The following is a 21323-nucleotide window of genomic DNA, read 5'->3' on the forward strand; positions in this document are numbered from 1 at the left end:
AACAATGTCAAATGAGAACATTCCTTTCTGGACTCCGGTCCTATCTTGGGTGAAGAGCGATTGGTGGAAAACTGTATTTACCACTGTTCTAGTTGCCTTGATAATTCTGCTTTGTGGACCCTGAGTTTTACAATGTATTATGAACTTTGTAACCCGAAGGTTGATGTCATTCTCCCTAATTGGCTGTTGGAGAGCCAGGGTGCAATATATCCCTATGAAGAATGCTCATAATATGAGTTAAGAGCACCAAGAGGGGGGAATGAAGAAGGAATTCATAGGGCCTGGACTCCATCTCAGGCCTGTCTGTGCTGATCGTGCTCGGCCACCTCTCCAGTGGACTCTGATCTCTCTGCTTAGTGCCTGTGGGAACAACAATGGAAGGATAAGACCCCCTCCGGACAAGGGAACCTTGAAGATCATATCCAGGTTACTGATCACCTAAGAGAAAACAGACACTAATCACCCCTGCCTCCAGAGTATCTATCAGAATGTAAGCACAGGCTTAAATTGGTTATTAACTGGTTGGAATGTAACCACGGGCGTATTGATTATTAACTGTTTGAATACATAACACGTGAATGATGGGGTTATTATGATTGTATTTACCCTTCCTTTGTAAGCATCAAGGGATTGGGGTGGTGGGTTTGGACATGTACACATGAGATATAAAAGATTTTCACAAATGCTGGTCGGGGTCCTTGGCTAAGAGGAGACTCTGCCTTGGGCCCGCCGGTGTAATAAACTGCAATCCACTATCTGTATTGTCCTTCTGAAGAAGTGAGTTTGTTTCCCGGAAAGCATGGCTATAACAAATTCTTCGGTGCTCAGCTTTCTTTATAGTCCAACTCTCACATCCATACATGACCACTGGAAAAACAATAGCCTTGACCAGATGGACCTTTGTTGGCAAAGTAATGTCTCTGCTTTTTAATATGCTGTCTAGGTTGGTCATAACTTTCCTTCCAAGGAGTAAGCGTCTTTTAATTTCATGGCTGCAATCACCATCTGCAGTGATTTTGGAGCCCAGAAAAATAAAGTCAGCCACTGTTTCCACCGTTTCCCCATCTATGTGGCATGATGTGATGGGACTGGATGCAATGATCTGAGTTTTCTGATTGTTGAGCTTTAAGCCAACTTTTTCACTCTCCTCTTTCATTTTCATCAAGACCATTCAGGTATTACCTAAATCAAATCCCTTATGACTATACAGTGGAAGTGAGAAATAGATTTAAGGGACTAGATCTGATAGACAGATTGCCTGATGAACTATGGACTGAGGTTTGTGACATTGTACATGAGACAGGAATCAAGACCATCCCCAAGAAAAAGAAATGTAAAAAAGCACAATGACTGTCTGAGGAGGCCTTACAAATAGCTGTGAAAAGAAAACAAGGAAAATACAAAAGAGAAAAGGAAAGATAGACCTATTTGAATGCAGAGTTTGAAAGAATAGCAAGGAGAGATAAGAAAGGCTTCCTCAGCAATCAATGCAAAGAAATAAAGGAAAACAATAGAATGGAAAAGACTAGAGATCTCTTGAAGAAAATTAGAGATGCCAGGGGAACATTTCAAGCAAAGATGGGCTCAATAAAGTACAGAAATGGTATGGACCTAACAGAAGCAGAAGATATTAAGAAGAGGTGGCAAGAATACACAGGAGAACTGTACAAAAAAGATCCTCATGACCCAGGTAATCACGGTGGTGTGATCACTCACCTAGAGCCAGACATCCTGCAATGTGAAGTGGCCCTTAGCAAGCATCACTACAAACAAAGCTAGTGGGGGTGATGGAATTCCACTTGAGCTATTTCAACTCATAAAAGATGATGCTATGAAAGTGCTGTGCTCAATATGGCCCCAAATGTGGAAAACTCAGCAGAGGCCACAGGACTGGAAAAGGTGTTTTCATTCCAATTCCAAAGAGAGGCCATGCCAAAGAATGATCAAACTACTGCACAATTGCACTCATCTCACATGCTAGTAAACTGATGCTTAAAATTCTCCAAGCTAGGCTTCAGCAATACGTGAACCATGAACTTCCGAATGTTCAAGATGGCTTTAGAAAAGGCAAAGGAATCAGCAATCAAATTGCCAACACCTGCTGATTCATCAAAAAAGCAAGAGAGTTCCAGAAAAACATCTATTTCTGCTTTCTTGACTGTACCAAAGACTTTGACTCTGTGGATCACAATAAACTGTGGAAAATTCTGAAAGAGATGGGAATACCAGACCACCTGACCTGCCTCTTGAGAAACCTGTATGTAGGTCAGGAAGCAACAGTTAAAATTGGACATGGAAGAACAGACTGGTTCCAAATAGGAAAAGGAGTACGTCAAGGCTGTATATTGTCACCGGGTTTATTCAACTTATATGCAGCGTACATCATGAGAAATGCTGGGTGGGAGGAAGCACAAGCTGGAATCAAGATGCCAGGAGAAATATCAATAACCTCAGGTATGCAGATGACACCACCCTTATGGCAGAAAGTGAAGAAGAACTAAAGAGCCTCTTAATGAAAGTGAAAGAGGAGAGTGAAAAAGTTGGCTTAAAGCTCAACATTCCGAAAACCAAGATCATGGCCTCCGGTCCCATCACTTCATGGCAAATAGATGGGGAAACAGTGGAAACAGTGGCTGACTTGCTTTATCTGGGCCCCTAAATCACCGCAGATGGTGATTGCAGCCATGAAACGAAAAGACGCTTACTCCTTGGAAAGAAAGTTATGACCAACCTAGATAGCATATTAAAAAGCAGAATTACTTTGTCAACAAAGGTCTGTCTCGTCAAGGCTATGGTTTTTTCAGTGGTCATGTATGGATGTGAGAGTTGGCCTATAAAGAAAGCTGAGCACAGAAGAATTGCTACTTTTGAACTGTGGTGTTGGAGAAGACTCGTGAGAGTCCGTTGGACTGCAAGGAGATCCAAGCAGTCCATCCTAACGGAGATCAGTCCTGGGTGTTCATTGGTAGGACTGATGTTGAAGCTGAAACTGAAATACTTTGGCCACCTGATGCGAAGAGCTGACTCATTAGAAAAGACCCTGAGGCTGGGAAAGATTGAAAGTGGGAGGAGAAGGGGAAGACAGAGGATGAGATGGTTGGATGGCATCACCGACTCAATGGACATGCATTTGGGTGGACTCCGGGAGTTGTTGATGGACTGGGAGGCCTGGCGTGTTGCGGTTTATGGGGTCGCAAAGAGTCAGACACGACTGAGAGACTGAACCGACCTGAACTGAACTGATGGGGAGTGACTGCTTGGTGGGAATCACCTGGGGCCTTGGGTTGCTGGAAGGATTTGCTCTCAGAATTCTTCCCAAAGATACCCTGCCTGCTGCATGCTAAATTGTTCAGTAGTGTCCAGCTCTTTGGGAATCCATGGAGTGTGGCCCTCCCTGGCTTCTCTGCCCATGGGGAGTCTCCAGGAAAGAATACTGGAGTGGGTTGCCATGCTCTTCTCCAGGGGATACTCCCAACCCAGGGATAAACCTGCATCTCTGACATCTCCCCACTGGGAGGTGGGTTATTTACCACTAGCGCCACCTGGAGATCCCCATGATACCTTGAGTACTTAGTTTTTTTCACTCCCCTCTGCAGCCTGAGGGACACAGCTTTTCATATAATGATTTGCATTGTGACCACCTGCCTGCAGATGAGGGACCTCCAGCTTCAGAGACCAGAAGCCTGAAGGTATTTCCATCAAAACTTTCTTTGAAAATAAGCTAGGGGCAGCAGTGAACACTGGATTAAAAATGTGTGTGCCTAGACGCTTAGTCATGTCTGACTCTTTGTGACCCCTTGTACTGGAGTGCACCAGGCCTCTCTGTCCATGCGAATTCCCAGGCAAGAATACTGAAGTGGGGTGCCATTTGCTCCTCCAGGGGATCTTCCCGACCCAGGGATCAAGCCCAGGTCTTTGGGACTCCTGCACTGACCAGCGGGTTCTTTAGTAGTAGTGCCACCTGGGAAGCCCAAAAGTGTGTATGGGAATGGAGAAATGTCTGCGAAAATGATGCCCTAATTGCATATCTGATGACCGACAAAGGAAATAATGACCTGTGTTAAGTAATAAGTGACACAAGTCTCGGCTGAGAAAAAAAGACATGCGAGCTCAAAGTTGAGAATAAGGCTGTATTTGGTAGGAATGCTCGGTCTTGACCCCAGGAGACAGCATGTTAAGTGATTTTGAGACAGCTGACTCTGAGGAGGCAGGACAGGAGAGAGACTTTATACAAGTTTGCAGCAAGGGGCAGGTAATCTGATTATTAAAGGTTACAATAATTAAAAAAAGATCCCTCACATGAAGAGATCTAGTGATCTTCTCTGTATGGTGAGAAGCAAGTGTCCAGGCTTATTGAAATAATTTCTTTCATATGCATCTAGCTATCTGGAAGTAATCCTGCTTCCTCGATTGTTCACATCCTAATTACTTGTATACTATAAGAGATGGTAGATGAGGCAGCTGGACTCCTCTCACATCGCCCCTTGCCCCCCACCCCACCCCCACCAGCAGTTAGGGAGTAGGAAATGGCCCATGGCTTCTGAAGAGCTGGCTTTGTTTCACCTGGGCCCAGAGACTTGCATTTACAAAAGGCTTTTTAGTAGTAGGGCTTTCCTAGTGGCTCGCTTGGTAAAGAATCTGCCTGCAATGCAGAGGACTGGGGTTCAATTCCTGGGTCAGGAAGATCCCTTGGAGAAGGGAATGACACCCTGCTCCAGTATTCTTGCCTGGAGAATCCCATGGACAGAGGAACCTAGTGGGCTGTAGTCCATGGGGTTGCAAAGAGTGGGACAGGACTGTGCAACCAACCTTCACTTTCTTTAGTGGTGGAGTCAAGATTTCCTTGTCAAACATCAACAATCTCAGATATGCAGATGATACCACTTTAATGGCAGAAAGCAAAGAGGAAGTAAAGAAGCTCTTGATAGGGGTGCAAGAAGAAAGTGAAAAAGTTGGCTTAAAACTCAACATTCAGAAAAACTAAGATCGTGGCCTTCAGTCCCATCACATCATGGCAAATAGATGGGGGAGAAGTGGAAACAGTGAAGGTATTACTTTCACAGGGCTCCAAAACAAGCTGTGAAAAACCTATGAAAACCTATGAAAAACCTAGACAGCATATTAAAAAGCAGAGACATCACTTTGCCAGAAGCTATGGTTTTTCTCCTGGTCATGTATGCATGAAATAGACTATAAATAAGGCTGAGCACCAAAGAATTGATGCTTTCTAATTGTGGTGCTGGAGAAGACTTCTGAGAGTCCCTGGAACTGCAGGGACAGCAAACCAGTCAATCCTAAAGGAAATCATCCCTGAATATTCATTGGAAAGACTCATCCTGAGGCTGAAGCTCCAACACTTTGGCCATCTGACAATGAGCCAACTCACTGGAAAACAGTCTGATGCTAGTGTTGAGTAAAAAGATGCTCAACTTGAGATTTGCAAGTTAAGTTTTATTTGGGGCAAAATGCTTCCATTGTTTCCCCATCTATTTGCCATGAAGTGATGGGACTGGATGCCATGACTTTAGGTTTCTGAATGTTGAGTTTTAAGCCAACATTTTCACTCTTCTCTTACAGTTTCATCAAGAGGCTCTATAGTTGTTTTTCGCTTTCTTCTTGCTGAAGCTGAAACTCCAATACTTCGGCCACCTGATGCAAACAAATGATTCATTCGAAAAGACCCTGATGCTGGGCAAGATTGAAGGCAGGATGAGATGGTTGGATGGCATCACCAAGTTGATGGACATGAGCTTGAGGAAGCTCTGGGAGTTGGTGATGGACAGGGAAGCCTGGCGTGCTGCAGTCCATGGGTCGCAAAGAGTGGGACACGACTGAGCGACTGGACTGAACTGGGGCAAAATGAGGACTACCGCCCGGGAGGCAGAACTTCAGATAGCTCTGAGGGACTGCTCCAAAGTGGCAGTGGGGGAAGGTCAATGTATAACGTTTTGGTGAAGGGGGAGTTCAGTGCCATTAAGCACTCATTTTCCAAAAGGTTTCTTGCTAATCATGAGGATCTGATATAACCATGAAAAGATTTAGTGCTCCTCTAGCCATGAGGAGATGCAAGGATTGAGATCATAAAATATGTTCCTCAGTCCAGTTCAGTCGCTCAGTTGTGTCCGACTCTTTGCGACCCCATGAATCGCAGCACGCCAGGCCTCCCTGTCCATCACAAACTCCCGGAGTTTACTCAAACTCATGCCCATCGAGTCGGTGATGCCATCGAGCCATCTCATCCTCTGTCATCCCCTTCTCCTTCTGCCCCGACTCCCTCCCAGCATCAGTGCCTTTTCCAATGAATCAACTCTTTGCATGAGGTGGCCAAACTATTGGAGTTTCAGCTTCAGCATCAGTCCTTCCAATGGACACCCAGGACTGATCTCCTTCAGGATGGACTGGTTGGATCTCCGTGCAGTCCAAGGGACTCTCAAGAGTCTTCTCCAACACCACAGTTCAAAACCATCAATTTTTGGGCACTCAGCTTTCTTCACAGTCCAACTCTCACATCCATACATGACCACTGGAAAAACCATAGCCTTGACCAGATGGACCTTTGTTGGCAAAGTAATGTCTCTGCTTTTTAGCATGCTATCTGGGTTGGTCATAACTTTCCTCCCAAAGAGTAAGTGTCTTTTAATTTCATGGCTGCAATCACCATCTGCAGTGATTTTGAAGCCCCCCAAAAATAAAGTCTGACAGTGTTTCCACTGTCTCCCCATCTGTTCCTAAAAACATCCAACTCTCTAAAGACCTGTCCCATCAGATTCCCTGGGGGCAGAGTGCCTCACTCCACCCTGAGCTCCCTCTGGGGTTGTTGGAGGGCAAGAGCTATGCAGCATGGGGTTCAATCTCCATAGAGGCAGACAGCAAATGCCCTTGTGGTTCGGTCATTGGCAATGCTATTGGCAAGTGCCAATTTGTAGTTGACACTGGGAAAGAGTAAAGGCAAAAGGAGAAGGGACCAGCAGAAGACATGCTTGGTGGCATTATTGACTCAATGACCATGAGTTTGAACACACACTGGGAGTTGACCACAGATAGGGAAGCCTAGATTGGTGTATTCCATGGATCCCAATGTTTTGGACACAATTTAGCAACTTACCAACGATAAGAACGAAGAAGATATGTTACATTAGGATAGAAGGTCAGAATTATAAGGACTCATAATGAAATCTTTCTGTCAAATGTCATAGAAACCCATTTTCGCCTAGAAAGCAGGTATGTGAAAGTCTCTTGTAGGAAGCAAAAGATTTCAGGGGACATTCTAGAAATGCAGAAACCAAAACCCTGAGGGTAACTAACTGATTCTGCAAGGAATGATCGTCACCCAAGGACAGGAATGAGCCTAAGATGGTGGAGTACAGTTACGTGTGCTTATCTTCTGCAAGAACTCCAAAATTACAACTCACTGCTGAACAACCATTGACAGGAGAATGTTGGATCCAACCAAAAAATGATACCCCATGTCCAAGGGCAAAGGAGAAGTCCCAGAGAGGTGGTGGAGGGGTGAAATCGCATTTAGAATCAAACTCCATGCCCGCCAGAGAACCTCGGAAGGCTCAAACAAAACATTTTGCACACCAGGTCCAAACGACCCCAGAGAGACAGAGCCAGAACTGTGTTTGAGTGCCCCCGCAGAGGTATGGGTCAGCAGGGGCCTTCCACTGGGGCAGGGGCTCTGGGTGCAGGAGACCTGGTCACACAGCCTGTGGCATAAGCCCTCTTGAAGGAGGTCTACATTAACCTCACCATAGAGCAGCCGAGCAGATGGCCCACAAACTGCAGAACAATTACACCAAAGAAATTCTCACACTGTTAAGAAAGTTTCAGGACTCACAACAGAATTCCCAACCTGGGGATCTGGCAAAGGGACTGAGAACCTCAGGGAATTTGACTTTGCAGGCCAGTGGGATTTGATTATAGAACTTTCACAGGACGGAAGACACAGACTCTTGGAGGACACAGGCAAGACCTTGTGTGCACCAGGACCTAGGAGAAAGGAGCAGTGACCCCACAAGAAACTGACCCAGACTTGCCTGTGAGTGTCCAGGAGTCTCCAGCGGAGACGTGGGTCGGGGGTGGCCTGCTGCAGAGTTGGGGGCACTGAGCGCAGCAGTGCTTGCACTGGACCTTTGGAAGGAGGCCCATTACCTCCACCATCTTTGGTCTCAGGTCCAACAACAGGGAGGAAACACAGCCCTGCATCAACAGAAAATTGAATTAAAGATTTACCGAGCATGGCTCACCTATCAGAACAAGACTCAGTTTCCCCCTCAGTCAGTCCCATGAATCGCAGCACGCCAGCCCTCCCTGTCCATCATCAATTCCCGGAGTTTACTCAAACTCATGTCCATCGAGTCGGTGATGCCATCTAACCATCTCATCTTCTTTCGTCCCCTTCTCCTCCTGCCCCCGATCCCTCCTAGCATCAGGGTCCACTCCAATGAGCTAACTCGTCGCATGAGGTGGCCAAAGTATTGGAATTTCAGCTTCTACGTCAGTCCTTCCAATGAACACCCAGGACTGATCTCTTTTAGAATGGACTGGTTGGAGCTCCTTGCAGTCCAAGGGACTCTCAAGAGCCTTCTCCAACACCACAGTTCAATAGCAGCAATTCTTCGTCGCTCAGTTTTCTTCACAGTCCAAATCTCACATCCACACATGACCACTGGAAAAACCATAGCCTTGACTAGATGGACCTTTGATGGCAAAGTAATGTCTCTTCTTTTTAATATGCTTTCTAGGTTGGTCATAACTTTGCTTCCAAGGAGTAAGTGTCTTTTAATTTCATGGTGTCAATCACCATCTGCAGTGATTTTGGAGTCCAAAAAAATAAGGTCTGACACTGTTTCCACTGTTTCCCCATCTATTTCCCATAAAGTGATGGGACCAGATGCCATGATCTTTGTTTTCTGAATGTTGAGCTTTAAGCCAACTTTTTCAATTTCATTAAGAGGCTTTATAGTTCCTCTTCACTTGCTGCCATAAGGGTGGTGTCATTTGCATATATGAGGTTATTTATATTTCTCCTGGCAGTCTTGAATCCAGCTTGTGCTTCCTCCTGCCCAGCATTTCTCATGATGCACTCTGCATATAAGTTAAATAAGCAGGGTGACAATATACAGCCTTGACGTACTCCTTTTCCTATTTGGAAGGAGTCTATTCTTCCATGTCCAGCCCTAAGTGTTGCTTCCTGACCTGTATATAGGTTTCTCAAGAGGCATGTCAGGTGGTCTGGTATTCCCATCTCTTTCAAATTTATCTACAGTTTATTGTGATCCACACGGTCAAAGGATTTGGCTTAGCCAATAAAGCAGAAATAGATGTTTTTCTGGAACTCTCTTGCTTTTTCAATCATCCAGCGGGTTTGGCAATTTGATCTTTGGTTCGTCTGCTTTTTCTAAAAGCAGCTTCAACATCTGGAAGGTCACCGTTCATGTATTGCTGAAGCCTGGCTTGGAGAAGTTTGAGCATTACTTTGCTAGCGTGTGAGATGAGTGCAGTTGTGCGGTAGTTTGAGCCTTCTTTGGCATTGCCTTTCTTTGGAATTGGAATGAAAACTGACCTTTTCCAGTCCTGTGGCCACTGCAGAGTTCTCCAAATTTGCTGGCATATTGAGTGCAGCACCTTCACGGCATCATCTTTCAGGATTTGAAATAGCTCAACTGGATTGCCATCAGCTCCACTAGCTTTATTCGTAGTGATGCTTTCTAGGGCCCACGTGACTTCACATTCCAGGATATCTGGCTCTAGGTAAGGGATCACACCATCATGATTATCTGGGTCATGAGGATCTTTTTTGTACAGTTCTCCTGTGTATTCTTGCCACCTCTTTTTCATATCTTCTGCTTCTGTTAGGTCCATACCATTTCTGTCCTTTATCGAGCCCATCTTTGCATGAAATGTTCCCTGGCTATCTCTCATTTTCTTGAAGAGATCTCTAGTCTTTCCCATTCTGTTGTCTTCCTCTATTTCTTTGCATTGATTGCTGAGGAAGGCTTTCTTATCTCTCCTTACTCTTCTTTGGAACACTACATTCAGATGCTTATATCTTTTCTTTTCTCCTTTGCTTTTCGTTTCTCTTCTTTTCACAGCTATTTGTAAGACCTCCTCAGAGAGCCATTTTGCTTTTTTCCATTTTTTTCCATGGGGATGGTCTTGATCCCTGTCTCCTGTACAGTGTCACGAACCTCCATCCATAGTTCATCACGCACTCTGTCTATCAGATCTACTCCCTTAGATCTATTTCTCACTTCTACTGTATAATCATAAGGAATTTGATTTAGGTCATACATGAATGGTCTACTGGTTTTCCGTACTTGCTTCAATTTAAGTCTGAATTTGGCAATAAGGAGTTCATGATCTGAGCCACAGCCAGGTCCTGGTCTTGTTTTTGCTGACTGTATAGAGCTTCTCCATCTTTGACCACAAAGAATATAATCAATCTGATTTTGGTGTTGACCATCTGATGATGTCCATGTGTAGAATCTTCTCTTGTGTTGTTGGAAGAGGGTGTTTGCTATAACCACTGCATTCTCTTGGCAAAACTCTATTAGCCTTTGCCATGTTTCATTCCATACCCCAAGGCCAAATTTGCCTGTTACTCCAGGTGTTTCTTGACTTCCTTCTTTTGCATTCCAGTCCCCTATAATGAAAAGGACATCTTTCTTGGGTGTTAGTTCTAAAAGGTCTTGCAGGTCTTCATAGAACCATTCAACTTCAGCTTCTTCAGTGTTACTAGTTGGGGCACAGACTTGGATTACTGTGATATTGAGTGGTTTGCCTTGGAAACGAACAGACATCATTCTGTCGTTTTTCAGATTGCATCCAAGTACTGCATTTCAGACTCCTGTTGACCATGATGGCTATTCCATTTCTTCTAAGGGATTCCTGCCCACAGTAGTAGATATAATGGTCATCTGAGTTCAATTCACCCATTCCAGGCCATGTTAGTTCGCTGACTCCTAGAACGTCGACGTTCACTCTTGCCATCTCCTGCGTGACCACTTCCAGTTTGCCTTGATTCATATACTTAACATTCCAGGTTCCTATGCAATATTGCTCTTTACAACATTAAGCCTTGCTTCTATCACCAGTCCCATCCACAACTGGGTGTTGTTTTTACTTTGGCTCCATCCCTTCATTCTTTCTGGAGTTATTTCTCCTCTGATCTCCAGTAGCATATTGGGCACCTACCGACCTGGGGAGTTCCTCTTTCAGTATCCTATCATTTTGCCTTATCATACTGTTCCCCTGTTTAGTATCCTCCTAATTCACCTAAATAGAAAGCGTTAGCATTACAGAGGACAGGATCCCCTAGTTATCTTTTTATTTCTGAAACTTCTCTGAAAAATTCTGGACCACTGAGTCGACTCTACTTACAAGGGGATTTTCTCAATCCTGTTTTAAAGAGCTGAATTGCATCCAGACGTAAATTCCTCAGGGCATTTCTCCGACTTCTCTGAAGATCCCAACATCGAACTACATCCCAGTGGGAATCTCAGATACCAGTGACTCCCCATGCTGATCTCTCACGAAGGGAGTATTTTCAACAGCAGAAAGTCACGAATTCATGCTGAGAATTCATCATGCTCCATAGAAAGCCAGGAAGCAGAAAACGGAGAAAAGGCTCTGGGACACAAGGGAGCAGTAGTCTAAAGAGCTGGTCTTCACTATTATAAGAAGAAAAGGAAAAAGTAAGTTGATGGCAAAGACCCCAGGCAGAAAAGTTGAAGTAGAGAAGTAAAGGTTTGCAGATTCTCACCTCAGGCATTTCCTGAGGAAAAGCAGACACAGCCCCAGGCCTGGGACAGGATATTTACCTGAGAAGCTGCCATTTCGTCTTCTTCCTCCTGCTCTGCATCTTGTCTGGGGAAGTTATGCAGCAAACTCACACCTGCGTATTGAGAAGATACCTTCAAAGGCATCAACACAGCTCTTTAACATGCAGCTAATGCACCTGCAGACAGAGGACGTTGAAAACCTGAAAAGACCGACCTCTCCTGACCTCTGTCTCAGGAGAGATTCAGGAACAATCATTTCCGACCTGGAGACCAGCCTGTGAACTAATTTCTTGATTGTTTTCTCCTCAGAGAGAGCTCCTAACTCTCTGCTCACACAGACGATGTGACTTGACTGACTTCCCTGGTCCAAATCCAGCTAGACCAACCTCTCTTCAGACTGAAGCCTGGCCTCAGCTCTCTCAAATGGATCAGAAGCCACGGCCTTAAGCCGGGCCTCCCCTTAGAATCCCCTGGAGCACATCTTACGAACCACACTGATGCTCCACAGGACCCATAAAGAACTCTGTGGGGAGGGCACTGGTGAAGTTAGTGCTTAACACTGGTCACTTGAACTTGATGGGAAACCAGATGGAAACCACTTGGTTAAAGATTCTTTCTGAACCATTTCCGTGAATACAAAGCCCTCCAGGTCAGGGTCCCACTCTGAAAGATTATGAATATGCAGGTCTGAGGTGGGGACATGAAAAGAGTCTTTCCAGTGGGAACTTCTAGACACACAGAAGGCCAGCCTGACTCCCTGGGTAGGGGCTCTTTCTTGGATGGGTGCAGTCCTCCAGGGCCTGGTGCCCTAGGAGGAGGGGAGGTGGGAGGTGAGTGCTTGGTGGGAATTACCTGGTGACCTTGTTTTTGTGAAGGCTCTGGTTTCAGAATTCTGCAAAGATACCTCAAGTCCTTACCTCTTTTCACTCCCTCCCAAGTCTGGGGCCACATGTTTTCACAAAATGATTTGCATTGTGATCACCTATCTGCAGGTAGGGGGCCTGCATCTTTTAGACCAGGAGTCTGAAGATGATTCCATCACAGCTTTCTTTGAACATAGACCAGGAGCAGCAGAGGACAATAGGTTAAACTTATTCAAACGAAGAAACTCAGACTTCGCAATTGGTGCCCTAAATGCATATTTAGACAATCAAAAGAATGATCTGAGATATAAAATGAGTGATATTGAAGAAAATGAACACATGAATGTGTAGTTGTTGTTCTATTTAGTGTATGCATCTTTCTAGGGTTTTTTTAAAATCATCTTGCTGCAGTTTCTTCTCTGCTCCATTTTTGGAGTTATATAACATTTTCTCATATCTTTAAAGGTAATGTTAAGAAAATTAGAAGAAGCATATTCATTTTATAATATTATATGACTTAACTGAATATTTTGAATATTCAGTACAATACATTCAGTGTGCATGCACCGGGACCAATGACTTTTCTTTTTAGAGATTTTTTTTTTCATGGATCCTTTCATTTCACAGCACTACTGAGAATAAGGTGCAGAGTTTTCCCTTATAGCTCATGCTCCGCCACATGGAGAGCATCTCTACTTATCTTTCCCTAATAGAGGAGACATTCGTCACCACCACTGAATGTACTAGCATTTAAGCGGGCCTCTGAAGTGGAACCTGGGGTTCAGAAAAACCACTGATCACAAGAAAGGTGGTCATCTACTGCAGGTGTTCAGAGGGCTGGCTGGTGTGAGTTTAACACCTGCAGGCTGCCTGCTCCACACACAGAGGCTGAGGCAGCAACAGCAAGGAGCAGTTCAGGTAAGCTCTCAACAGGACTCTGCCTGATCCTTCTTATTAGAACTCTCACAGTGTCCAAGTAGTTACAAAATGGGAGCGGTGGTACAACAGAGATATGGTGGAAAATATGAAAGTGTTAAAGGTTTAAAGCCAGTAAGGAACCAATTTCTACAGATACCAGCTCTCTGTGCTACCAGATAGTTTGTTATAATCTCTTCTCTATAACTTTAAATAAGGTGGGAGAGGTTAATGTTGGTGGTGGGTTAACATTTCATTGATCACAATCAACCAAAATCCTAAACACCATTCATTTTGATTAACTGTGTGTGCTTAGTCGCTCACTTGTGTCCGAGTCTTTGCGACCCCATGGACTGTAGCCTGCCAGGCTCCTCTGTCCATGGGGATTTTCCAGGCAAAAATACTGGAGGAGGTTGCCATTTCCTTCTTCAGGGGATCTGCCCAACCCCGGAATCGAACCCAGGTTTTGCACACTGTGGGTTGATTCTTTCTTGTCTGAACCACCATGGAAGCCCATATATGTATTAATTTCACACATAGTTGACATTTTACAATTTCACAATTTCACACATTATAACCTTTTACAATCCACTGTGTGATCCGTAATTAAAATACAGACTACAAGCATAGAGAAAAATTTATTTTTCTGATATAATAATATGTAAATTGTGATTTATATGGTTTACACAACAGAGGATAGCAAACATTTAGGAAACATGGCCATACACTAATTAGAGGCCTTTTCTAGGAAGTGTTTCCCATACATTTCTCTTTTATCACAGAAAATATATTTCAACATTGTCAACTAATATTCATGACTTGTGTTGATGTTATGATGATACAACAATATTTTAGTGAACTGTCATTATGTTATCTTCACAAATTAAGTGATATAACTATTGAAAATTTACAACCAACCTCTGTTGCACTTTACATGCCAAGAGTCCATGACCAATTACGTCATGGTGACCTCTAGGGATATTTGACATCAAAGACGAACACCTTTAGATATTCATTGTACATTTTACATTCTGGTTCCATTTTGTAATGGAGAATAGATAGAAATGGTTGCAACACAATATAGAAGGGCTTCTCTTATCTCTAAAGTACAAACCATAGAAATAATCTACATTTGCATACACACTAAAAATGAAGCACAGTATGGATTTCACAGTTGAATTACATTCATTCTCAAATAATCTCAAATCATGTCATTATAAACAGGATACATTGCTAATAGTTGTAACTTTCTAACCATCAACCCTTCATCTTGTGACCCCTACGAACATATTCACTTTCTATGTCTTGTAATTTTGCATTACTCTCCATAGTAATTCTCCTTCAGAGGAAGTTCAGAAAACAGGATTGATGAAATCCTTACTAGTTTTCAGTTTCTGATATGTATTTAGATTTGTGTTTTGATGAAATACATGTGCACATATTGGTTACGTTATTTCCATATGTTTCTTGTATAAACTCTCATGCTTTCTGATGTATGTTTAGGGCAAACCTCTTCCATCACTTGTTTCATTACTAGGGCTTCTCTCCAGTGTGTGCTCTCAGGTGTTGAGTGAGATCACTGCTCTGACTAAAGGCTTTGCCACATTGCTTATATTTGTAAGGTTTTTCTCCAGTATGAATTTGCTGATGTTTAGAAAAATTTGAGCTCTGGCTAAGGCTTTGCCACATTCTTTGCATTTGCATGGTTTCTCCCGAGTATGAATTCTCTGATGTTGGGAAAGACCTGAGCTATTGGTAAAGGCTTTGCCACATTTGGTACATTTCTAAGGTTTCTCCCAAGTATGAGTTCGCTGATGTTCAGTAAGATTTGAGCAACGGATAAAGGCTTTGCCACATTCTGTACATTTGTAAGGTGTATCTCCAGTATGAATTCACTGATGTTGAGTAAACTTGATATCTGGTGAAAGGTTTTGCTGCAATCCTTACATTTTTAAGTTTTCTCTCCAGTATGAATTTGCTGATGTTAAGTAAGATTTGAGTTCTGATCAAAGGCTTTGCCACACTTTGTACATTTAAAAGGTTTCTCCGCAGTATGACTTTGCTGATGTAGATTAAGATTTGAGCAATAGATAAACACTTTGCCACATTCCTTACATTTATAAGTTTAAAGATTTCTGGCCAGTATGGATTCACTGATGGTGACTACGATGTGAGCTCTTACTAAAGGCTTTGCCAACTATTGTACATTTGAAAGGTTTCCCATCTGTATGAATTATCCAATCTCTACTTAGATTGGATGAGTGAGTAAAGACTTTTATACATTTCTTACACTTGTTTTCTTTTTGTGGATTCTGAAGAGTCTGCTGTTGAATAAGTTCTGAAGACTGATTAGAAACTTTACCATATTCACCACAATTCTAAGTCTTCTCTCCAATAGGAGTATCTTTATAGAAAGACCTGATATTTGACAAATGGAACATCATAGTTACTCAGAAATGTGCGCAGTTTTATTAGGACTCTCAAGAAATGAAACAGCAACCAGATTCATGCAGGTTGTCACAAGCTGAGAAGAGCATTTTAGTTCTCACTGTGAAAGAGAAAGGTAATCACCAGACAAGATTTCATCATGGTTTAACAGGAAGAAGGCAGCAGGTGATAGCCGTCTATGACAGAAACAGAAATAAATCCAGACTTCTCCAAAATCGTTTCCAATGAAGCAGATCTTCCGAAAACACAGGATGAAGAATGACTTCCTCGCTGACGCTTGGACCTCTCACCTGAGCCATCGGCTCCATCCATTGACATGTACCTGGGTACCTGGCCATTGTCTCCATTCTCCTTCTACCCCTGGGATCCTGCATTTGCTCCAGAAAAGTGACCATGTCCACCTTAGAGACCTTGAAACCTGTTCATCAGAGAATGGAATATTTGTTTTGCTAGAGATTCATCACTTTCCAATCTAATATGTATCCAGGTGAGAAGAGAACGCATGGTAGAATGCTAAGACAGCCTAGGAAAATATTTCCCCAAATACTTTATTGAAAGCACCTATACAACACTAACTAATACATAAAAATCAGATCCTGACATTCTGGTCACATACTACAAGGCAAAAGTAAGTAGTGGAAATTTGATTTGAAGAGGGGGTTGACACCATTTTATATCACAGAACTTATAGAATTAGCACTAAACTAGAAGTGGCAGATTACATCAAGGAAGAAAAAAATTTAAATCATCATGAAGTCTTGTTTTTAAATTCACAGCTTCCCATTTTCCAATACAAAGCAGAGATCTGAAACGCTGTTAAAAGAAGCAGAAGACTCCAAGAGACATTCTAGAAATGCAGGAACCAAAACCCTGAGAGCAGATAAGAGATTCTGGAAGGAAGCTATCCTCAACCAAAGTGGCCAGGTTCCTATAGTTCTCTAACATCATGTCCCCATACACTTCCCGTTGACTGAGGTCCAGGCAACCCACTCCTCTTGAGTGAAATCTATGGTCACATCCTGGAACATCAGTTGTCCTGGAAATACAGAGTACAGATGACATGTGTCCATGAGAAGACTTCCTAATGTGCCCCAAAATGACAAAAGAAGCTCACAGAACTGGTTTCGATATAAGAGAGTGTTTGATGTATACTTATTACACAGAAATGTTTCCTACCGAATCCCTAACACAAGAAATGATGAGATATGACCCACAAACCATTTCAGAAAGTATTCTGATCTGGAAGAGAAATGATAAAATAATCAGAACAACATTGCCATGTTTTTTTTTGGACACACCACCTGGCTTGTGGAATCTTACTTCCCTGACCAGGGAATGAACCTGGGAACCCACAGTGAAAGCACCGAGTCCTAACCACTAGGCAACCTAGGAATTCCCGGCATATTTATTTTTGAGTGTTGTATTTGTATGACACAGGATGAATTGTCTATCAAGGAAACAGACAATATTTTTAAAAAGCACACTCTGATCCAAGAGTTCTTGAGTGGGACAAATGTGCCATGTATTTTAAGAAGGTTAGTTTTTTCTTAGTATTTTTAGCAAGCTTCTTTGAACTAGTAATGTTGAAAATTCTGCTCCATGAATGACCGTTTTGAACCGTAATGAAGTACGATAAGTACTTATAATAAGTACTTGTAATAATAAGTAATGTATGCATTCATACTGACTTTTGAAGTTCAAGTGTTTTACAAATTTTACAGTTCTAATAAGATAGCATCCTTAGTAGCAACAATCATTTTAACTATATACTATATACTATATATCTTTCTGATAGCTTTTATAGAGTCTTGGATGTGCAACAGAAACAATTTAAAATCAATAATGTTGTTGTTCCACCTTTCTGCAAATATATAGTGAACATTCCTTAAACACCTTAAATTTATTTTACTTCATGTACTCTAAACTTTAACTAATAATACACAGACAAATACCCAGGGACAATTCTGAAGAAAGTTCACAGAAGTTTTTATAATTGTGAAGAAGACAAAAAACAAGAAAAAGAATTGATCAAATTATTTGAACATTTTCATGTATACATATACTAAAATGGAACTATTTATTCATTTTGCTAAAAGGAAACAATCTAAGGACATGGAAAATATGTAAGAACAATTTTCAAAGGTTGGAATAAATAAAAATATTCATGAAATGATGATGTGTTTTATATATACCCTAGGTTTCTGCCTGAACACACAGATGCACACATAAAGACACTTAAGGGAAAAGCAATCTTCCATAAGCAACAGATCTTTTGGAAGAAACATTTTTAATCTACCTTTTTTTTTTCTAAAACTCATGTGTATTTTTGCATTTATGTTAAAAAAAATTCTAAATTGTGCATGACTGTGTGCTAAGTCACATCATGTCCAACGCTTTTTGACCCCATTGGCTGTAGCCATGCAGACTTCTCTGTCCATGTGATTTCCCAGGCAAGAATACTGGAGTGGATTGCCATTTCCTTCTCCAGGGGACCTTCCCAACCCAGGGATCAAACCCAGGTCTCCTGCATCGGTAGGCGGATTCTTTACCACTGAGCCACCTGGGTTCACTGAAAACAATTCTTCCTCTTTAGTAACAGGAATTAAAAATACAATATGAGAAACAGTCTACATTTTATTAGCAAATATACCATGACATCTATTTAGAACACATTTCCAGACCTATGTGAAGAAACTGTAAATCTTTACTGAGGCACATAAAGTCTGAAAATCACAAGTTTTACTTGGAAGATGTAGTGATATAAAGACTTCAGTGACTGCAAATTCAAAACAATCAAACTCAAAGCAAACATGGTTATTCAAATATAAGTCTCAGCTGTATCTAGGGGAGCCAACATAATTTTGAATTTAAAAACCAAAAAACACCTAAATAAAGGGAACCTGCCAAATTACAGATGAAGCTATCACTGTATAGACTAGTTGAAATTTCAAAAGAAATGAAGCAAAATAGCTTACAAGGTCGCCAAAGAAGCTCACCTAAAGAGAGACTTAGACATTATTTTGAACAATAAAATAGAAGGCTTAAACAACAACATAATATATTGTAATCATGCAACAGGTGAGGTATTCCAAAGTAACATCAAAAATAAGAGGGGGAAAAAAATCAAAGGGCAGAAAGGAAACATTAAGGTTTCAAGGTTGTGTAATAAAGAATTTAAGGACTTGCCTGATGCTCCAGTGGGTAGAAATCTGCCTGTCAGTGCAGGGGACATGGGTTCCATCCCTGGTCAGGGAAGATCCCACAAGCCTCAGAACAACTAAGCTAGTGTGCCACAACTGCTGAAGCCCACATCCTCCAGAGCCTGCCAGGGATTAATACAACCACTGAACCCGTGCCTTAGAGCCAGAGCTCCACAACAAGATAGTGGCCCCTCCTAATCACAACAGAGAAAGCCCAAGACCATCAGCAAACTCCCAGTATAGCCAAAACTAAATAAATACTAAAAGTTAAAAAAAAGAATTTGGCAGGCTTTGGTCCACACGTTCTGGAAGTTTTTAAACTACACTTGGAATTTAAGTTTTCTCACTCTTGGAATTTCCTTAGTGACTGCAGTGGCTTTATTACGCTCCATAGGCCCTGATAATTTATGCTAACAAGATGACTTACGGTGGGCCCCTAGTTTAATAATGGGATGACTTAGGTTGTGAGGCTGGGCATTTCACAAAGACCAACGAAGTGACTAGAGGTTTGGGGCTTTGAGCCAGGTGGGCTTATTAGTCCAACCTCTAAAGAGGGGAGAATGCTGGAGATGTTATCAACCACGGCTATGTGGCTAAACCCCAATAAAAACTCGGGACTTAAAAGCTTGAGTGAGCTTCTTTGCTGACAATAGTGTTTTCTGTCACACTGATATGCCAGGAGGGCAAGGGTCCCTTGGGATGATGACTATGGTTAAGTCCAAACAAACCCATTCAGAAGTTAAGAAGCTTATCAAGTCCAAAGAAACAGCATTTCAGGAAAGAGAGACAAAAAAACAAATATAGGCCTCTTCCCTGGGAACGAGTCATTTCTGACTCCTTGCTTTCCTCTTCCTCTGGGCTTCCTTCTAACGTAAGATCAGTCTTGCGAAGTGACCCCAGAAAACAGGCCGTTCAATACCTAGAAAAACACAGTGAGCTCCCAGTAACACAGCCCCCACACGGAGGGAGGATCTCAACCGGTACAAATCACAATCCTCCACGGCCATTGACACAGCAGGGATTCTGGAACAAAGAATCAAACGAGGTGTTTTTAGTTTCATTCGTTTCTTCAGAACTCGCGGCCCCTTATGTGAAAACCACATAATCTACGCTGACCCTCCCCTTCACACTATAGGCGAGGCCCTGACCAACCTGCATACAGAATAGAGCCTCGTTCAACTCTTCATGGATCAGAGACGGAGGGGTTGAGCAATGCAGGACTTTAAGCAGCGGCGTCTACACGTTAGAAGGTAGAACTGCCAGAGAAGGATATGGATCCTAGAACGATCTTACCAGAAATATGATGTGGGCCCTAGGGATCCGGCAGTTAAGATAAAGGATTTCAGAACTTCTCTCAGAGCGATGCTGGGACACACGGGGGGCGGGAAGGTGGGGACAGTAGTTTTAACCTCCACCAGTTCAGTTCAATCACTCAGTCGTGTCCCACACTTTGCGACACATGGACTGCAACATGTAAGGTTTCCCTGTCCATCACCAACTCCGGGAGCTAACTCAAACTCATGTCAATCCAGTCTGTGATACCATCCAACCATCTCTTCCTCTGTCGTTCCCTCCTCCTCCTGCCTTCAATCTTCCCCAGCATCAGGGTCTCTTCAAATGAGTCAGTTTTTTTGCGTCAGGTGGCCAAAGTATTGAAGTTTCTGCTTCAGCATCAGTCCTTCCAATGAATATTGAGGACTGATTTCCTTTAGGATTGACTGGCTGTATCTTCTGGTAGTCCAAGGGAATCTCAAGAGTCTTCTTTAACGTCCATAGACACCCCAGAAACACGTGTGGAGGACAACAGGCTGAGCCACTACCAAATCCGGGTTTTAAACAAACAAATATAGCAAACTCACTGGAAGTCCTCCGTCGCTAGTCTACATTCACTTCCGGGTCTGCAGGCTACTGCGCCCGCGCAGGCGGAGGAAGTGGTACAGACGGAGGTGATTGGGCTAAGCCAGGGCCAAGGAGCAGCGAAATAAGGGCAGTGGGCGGGTCGAGGCCTGAAGCGCAATTGGGTAGGGGCGAGACCAGAGGGGGCGGAGCCTTATCTCCCCTCGCCCGGCCCCTGTCCGTTTTGGGATCTGTTGATCCTTCTGTTGGGAGAA

This window comes from Cervus elaphus, chromosome 4, assembly GCF_910594005.1.
Source record: "Cervus elaphus chromosome 4, mCerEla1.1, whole genome shotgun sequence".
Classification (NCBI taxonomy): Eukaryota; Metazoa; Chordata; class Mammalia; order Artiodactyla; family Cervidae; genus Cervus; species Cervus elaphus.